Raw genomic sequence first — 6,830 nt, forward strand, 5'->3', positions numbered from 1 at the left:
GAGCAATATTGGACTAAAACAGCTTTTGCAAACTGGTACCCCTTACAGACAAAGAGACATGCTCTCTGAAGCTCTGAAGCAAAGTGGCCATATTTTCTCAGAATTGATCTGCGGCTTGCCCGCTGGTTACCATAGTTACATTACCAGATCTCCAATATAGGCTTAATATCAATGGATTTGATCCCACAATTTCAGTGAGGGGTCACCTCCTAGGAGAAGAGAGATAGGAACAGGTGACCTGTTTGTGTGTAGGTGAATGTTTTTAACATAGTGGTTACTGAGACCCACTCACAATTAAGCCATTAACTTAGTTTAATAATTAACCTCATCTCCCTCCACAATCCTTCATCAACCAAGTCTAAAGGTTCATGGTTCCAAATGCAGAATTTAAGACCATATTTGACTGAAATGGCTATTTTGTAAATTCATGTATTTCCTAAAAGCATGCTGGCCAAATTTCTGCAAACCTGCTACACCTAGCACAATACAACATGCCCATTTGAGTGACTTTGGTGCTGCGGCATGGTTTTTGAGATAAATTTGTTCACAGTTGATGTGCAAACTACAAGAACTGGGCAAGTGGGAACCTCTGACCTCAATCCCTAATAACAGCCTTGCCCCAAGCACCGGCTGGTGACTGGTGGATGGGTTCTGCCAGCAAGACTCACCACTTCTATCAATTCAATTCAGTTAGTTACCTCTTCCGGGCTAGGTTCCAGGGATAGGAAGGTTAAAACAAAAGAGCCCTCGACCTGTCAGGGCTGTGTTTTATAAGTCTGTATTTTCTAGGATTATGTTTTTTAAAATAAGTCACTTCTGTATTGTCAAATTCACTGACTCACCCCTAAATATTCATTGGCCTGAAATTCCCAAAGTTTGAGGTTGAGGATTAAAAAAAAAAAATCACAGGGGCAGCTAGGTGGAGCAGTGAATACAGCTCCGGCCTCGGAGTCAGGAGGACCTGAGTTCAAATCCAGCCTCAGACACATAACATTTACTAGCTATGTGACCTCGGGCAAGTCACTTAACCCCATTGCCTAGCAAAATTAAAAAAAAAATTACACTGAAAGATACTAGACTTTCGTCATCTGATTCAGACAACCAGTCAACCACCATTTATTTGTGCTTACTATGTGTTGGGTACCATGCTGAAAACTGGGGATACAAAGAAAGGTAAAAGAGTTCCCACTTTCAAGGAGCTTACAGACTAAAGAAGGAGTCAACATGTAAAAATTATGTACAAACAAGATAAATTGGAGCTAATCAATGGAAGGAAGACATTAGAATTAAGAGGGATAGGGAAAGACTTCCTGAAGGTAGGATTTTAGTTGGAACTCAAAGGTAACCAGGGAAGCCAAGAGGCAGAAATTAAGAGGGAGAGCATTCTAGGCATGGTGGTAGCTAGGAAAAATACCCAGGAATTAGGCCAGTATCACTGAATCACTCTGTGTGTGTGTGTGTGTGTGTGTGTGTGTGTGTGTGTGTGTGAGGGGCAGGAGGAGAGGAGAATAAGGTATAAGAAAACTGGAAAGGTAGGAGGGGGCCAGGTTATGAAGGACTTTGAAGACCAAGCTGAGGATTACATATTTGATCCAGGAGGTGATAAGGAGCCCCTGGAGTTTGTTGAGTAAGAGAATGCCATGATCATACCTGTGTTTTAGGAAGATCATTTTGAGAGGTAAGTGGAAGATAGACTGGAGTCAGGAGAGACGGGAGATAAATTATTCTAACAGTCCACGTATGAGGTGATGAGGACCTGCACCCGGTCGGTGCCAATGTCAGAGTAGAGAAGGTAGAATATGGAAGAGATCAGAGGAAGGTAAAACCAGTATGACTTGGCAACCCACTGGATATAGAGGATAAGAAAGAGTGAGGAAATGAGGAGGACACCTAGGTTGTAATCCTGGATGACTGAGAGGATGGTGATGCCCTTGATAGTAACAGAAGTTCAGAAAAGGGTTTGGGGGGGAAATGAGTTCAGTTTTGGATATACTGAGTTTAAGATGCCCATGGTACATCAGTCTGAGACATCCAATAGGTGGTTGGAAATGGGCGTCTGGAAGTTAGGAGAGAGGTTAGGGTTGGATAGGTAATAATAACAATAACAATAATAGCATTTATATAGCACTTAAAGCTTCACAAAGCACTTTACAAATATTTCATTTGATTCTCACACCCCTAGGAGGTAGGTGCTATTATTATTCCCATTTTACAGATAAGGAAACTGAGACAAACGGAGGTGATTTTCTCTGGGTCACACTGGGTCTAAGGCAAAATATAAACTGAGGTGTTCCTGACTCTGCCCCACCTCACCCCCACAACCTAGCTGAAAATCATCAGCAGAGATGATAATGGAATCCATGGGAGCTAATAAGATCACCGAGTGAAAAGATATAGAAGGAGAAAAGAAGAGAAGAGGGTCGAGGACAGAGCCTTGTGGGACACTCACCATTAGCGAGTGTGACCTGAACTAAGATTCAAAAAAGGAGACAGAGGAGTGGTCATACAGGTAGAAGGACAGAAATCTAGAACAAAAAGAATATCAAGAAGAGGGTGATCGACAGCATCCAAGACTCCAGAGAGATCAAGTAGGCTCAGGATTGAGAAGAGGCCATTAGATTCGGCAATAAAGAGATCATGAGTAACTTTAGAGACAGCAGTTTAGATTTTCCTATAAGGATGGAAGGAAGACTATAGAGTAGAGAAGGGAGAGGAAAGGAAGTAAAGGCACTGACTTCAGGTGGCCTTCTCAAGGAATTTAGCCCCAGAAGGGATGAAGAACACGGGATGACAGTGAGCAATGACAGATGATTCAAGTGAAGGCTTTCTGAGGATGGAGGAGATGGTGCATGTTTGTGGGCAGGAAGGAAGCAACTGAAGTTGAGTAAGAAAGCTGGGAAGATGGAGGGGACAGTCTGCTGGGCCAGGTGGGATGGAATGGGATCACTGGTGCTTGCAGAGGGGTGGCCTTGGCAAAGAGCAAGGTGACCTCTTCATGGGAGATGGTGAAGGAGGAGATAGCGACAGAAGGCATCGGAGTGATGTGAGATGAGGAAGGGTGGAGGAGGAGTCTCAGACTTGGTAACATTTAAAAACCAATTCCTACACATCCAAAAAAGTATTACGGTTTTCCAATTGTACCTCTTACCTGCAAAGATCCTTCGGTCTGTGCTAACACACAAATGTTGCATTGAACTGAGCTATGGTTCTTTTATCATTCTCTGAGCAGATCCACAACAGGCCAATGTATGTGAATCATGGGGCAGCTAGGCAGCACAGCGGGTAAAGTACTGGACTTGGGATCAGGAAGATTCGTCTTCCTGCGTTCAAACCGAGCTTCAGACACTTCCGAGCTGGGCGACCCTGGGCAAGTCACTTTAACCCTGTTTGCCTCAGCTTCCTCATCTGTCAAATGAGCTGGAGAAGGAAACGGCAAACCACTCCAGTATCTTTGCCAGGAAAACCCCAAATGGGGTCACAGCGTTGAACACAGCTGAAAGAACTGAACAGCAACAATAATGTGAATCATACGGTTATATATTTAGTGTTACACGGATCTTACAGCTCATCTACTACAAACCCCTAGTTTTACATTCAAGGAAACTGAGGCCTAGGAAAAGGAAATTACTTGGCTAGGGTCATACACTCAATAAGTGGCAGTGTCAGGTCTCAAACCCAGATTTCTTAGCTATAAATCCAATGCTTCTTCCACTAGACTACAATTTATGAATTAGTAATATCTTATTATAATCTATATTTTCCTCTCTCCTCTTTTTACTGGCTTTATATAAATTCTCCAGGCACGTCTCTGTATACAAAACTTCAGTTCAGGGAACATCATGATTTTATATTGCCATTCTGAGGTCTTTCATATTTGTTCCTCAACATAACATCTATTCTATTCAATAATTAGTTAGTAGAGGTATTATAATTCCTATTTTACAGAGGCTAGAAAGTAAAGCTCAGAGGCTAATTGGCTTCTCTATAATTATAAGATTAGCGAGGAGAGGGGGAGAGAAGGGAATTTGTACCCCCTCCCCCAAGGGACTCGTAGGTTTGATCACTTTATAAATTCCTAACACCTTTTATGTTTCCCTAGGTTATTGAAGTAAATCCAGGACATGCAGAGATAATTAATTAGCAAACCTGTTCTCCCTGTTCTCCTAGCTTTTAAGGGCTTGTCTGGTAAAATGGTGCAGGAATTAGAGCCAAGAGGACTCACAGCCTGCAATCCCTGGGATTTTGGGAGGTTATAGTTTGGGAAATGAGTAGTAAGACTGTTGACTGCTTTATTCATATTTCTTGTTATTTATCTTCTATTCTCCTTTAAGACTATGTTCTTTTTGTATTGCTAATGGATGAGGTGGTAGACCTACAATCAGGAAGACTTGGGTACAAATCTCACCTCTTATACTCAATGTGTGGCCATGGACAAGGGACAACTTCTCTGAGACTGCTTCCTCATCTGTGAAATCTTGGAATAATAATACCAGCTTCATAGGGGTGTTATGAGACCTAAATGAGATAATGTGAACAACATGCTTTGCAAAATTCAAAGCACAATAATTATTAATATTATATCATGGGGCCCCAGGTGACTAGGTCCCATGGCCCAGATGCTTATCAAACTTCCAGATGGAAATTCCAATAGTAGTTCACATAACTGTCAAGATGGCAGAGTGGTTGTTTTTTGCAAACTTCTCCAACCTGAAAAACTTTTAAAATACAGTTACTAAAACAGAATCCATAAGACAAGAAGACAGAAGTACTGCAAAATTTCAGGAAAACTCACAAAATAGATAACAGCCCTTAGATCCCACTCACCATTCCCACCTCTCCGCTGACTCTGCATCTTGGGCAAGAACAGCATGGGTCTAGAAGACCGTGCCTGCTGCTAAAGATCAGCCTGAGTGTAGAGGGTCATTATCAATAAGTTGGACACTTACTGATGAATCCTTCAGCCACAGCAAGACACGAACCAAAAAGGCGGGCACGTCCTCCGAGAGCCCAGGGCTACCTCCAGGATCAAAATGGGGCTTTGTAAGAAGCCGTCTACTATGCAGAAGCTTCCTTGCACCCTTCAGATGATTCTGCCCTGAGGTGACTGGGGAGTCCTTGCTTACATCACCATTTCTTGAGGAGTCCCAGACATCCTGCCCACTGCACTCCTGGCTCAAAGCACTCTCCAGATTGCTCCACCTCTGTACCAGCTGCTTGGCCTTCACATGGGTACCTTTCCTCCTGTCTGATTTCCAGCTTCCCTGAAAGTGCCGCCTTCCCCTTTTAGAATGTAAGCTCTTTGAGAACAGGGGTCATCTTGTTTTCCTATATTTGTATCACCAACACTTAGCACAGTGCCTAACACTTAAGAAATTCTAATTTCGTATGTATATGAAATTAGAATTTCTATAAATGTGTGTATACACATACATACATGTATGTATATATTAATAGACGTGTGTGCAGATATATACATATAATATACATATATACACATATTAGAATTCTACTAACATCTGAATATAGTAGAGATAAATAATATTTATGTGTATGGATACGGATATATACACACATATGTAATCCCACACATGGCCTATGTTGTCGTCTATCAAATATTTGTAAAGCACTTTGTACAACATAATAGGTGCTTAATAAATACTCCCTTCTCTGTCCGTTCCCTTTGTTCTATATTGTGTATGTATGTGTGTGGGTGTGTGTGGAGAGAGACAGAGAGAGAGAGAAGGGTACGTGGTGAAGTCACTTTGTGGCTTTGCCTTTTTCAGACTGTAGGTGGCAATATTTGCACATGGAAAGACCAGGAATTCACTGAGTTAGCAGAAACAATGATCTTGCTTCCTAGGTTTGGAATACCTCTCGATCTCTTTCTGTGCCCACTCATTTCCATGGACAAGTGGGAAAAATTCAGAAGTAAAAACTAAGAGACTCCTGAACTCCAGAGCTGTTTTGTAGTTTAATGGGAAAATGACCAACCATTGTCTGGAACATGTCTTAGCCTGTAGAGAAACAAAGTTAAGTAACATATTGATTAATCACCATAAACTAAAATCAGATTTCTAACAAAAGGCATCTAGCCCCCTCATGCAAGGAAGGATTTGCAGGAAAAGAGAAAAAACTAAGCCTTAGGCCAACAGCTTGCTAGTATTACTATGCTATTTGTTCTACAAGGCTTAGAACCTGGGCCTGGGAATTTCCTACTGGTGCTCAAGGAGTACAAAATGAAGGTGCCTTCCATTAGTCCTAGCGTAAGGGTTATGCTTTTACTAAAAGTAGTTAAAACTATATAGTAGTATGGTGGTCAAGGAGTTCAGTAGAAGAGAACAAGGTCTCTAAGTATCTAGCAGAGCGACGGTGGACAAGTTACAGTGTAGCAATATCTAGCAACGGCCTTCTGAATCACATTAGGGAAAACAGTATCTAACAGCACAAAGCAGAGCCGTGTCTGGCAACATCCAGGATTTTGTTGTCAGTTGTCCATTTAGGTCTCTGTCCTTTGATTGTGTTTAAATTAATTTATATTTTATTGTCTTGATCTACATGTTTAGAATTTCCAATTTTTTAATATAATTTCTTTGTATATGATCTGTCATTGTAAATGTGCCATACGGTACTGGAAAATACGTATACACCTAAATGTTTCCATTTAGAAGAAATCGTATATCTTTTAGCCCAAACTTTTTCAAGTTTGTTCAGTTCCATATTTTCCCTTTATTTGTTGCTTCTTCTAGATCTGTCAAGCTCTGAAAGAGGAACATCAAATTCTCCTTCTACTGATGTATTAACTATGTCTTTTTGTAATTATCAACTTTTTC

This window comes from Vombatus ursinus, unplaced genomic scaffold (assembly GCF_900497805.2).
Source record: "Vombatus ursinus unplaced genomic scaffold, bare-nosed wombat genome assembly UNPS02010461.1, whole genome shotgun sequence".
In the NCBI taxonomy this organism is placed as follows: domain Eukaryota; kingdom Metazoa; phylum Chordata; class Mammalia; order Diprotodontia; family Vombatidae; genus Vombatus; species Vombatus ursinus.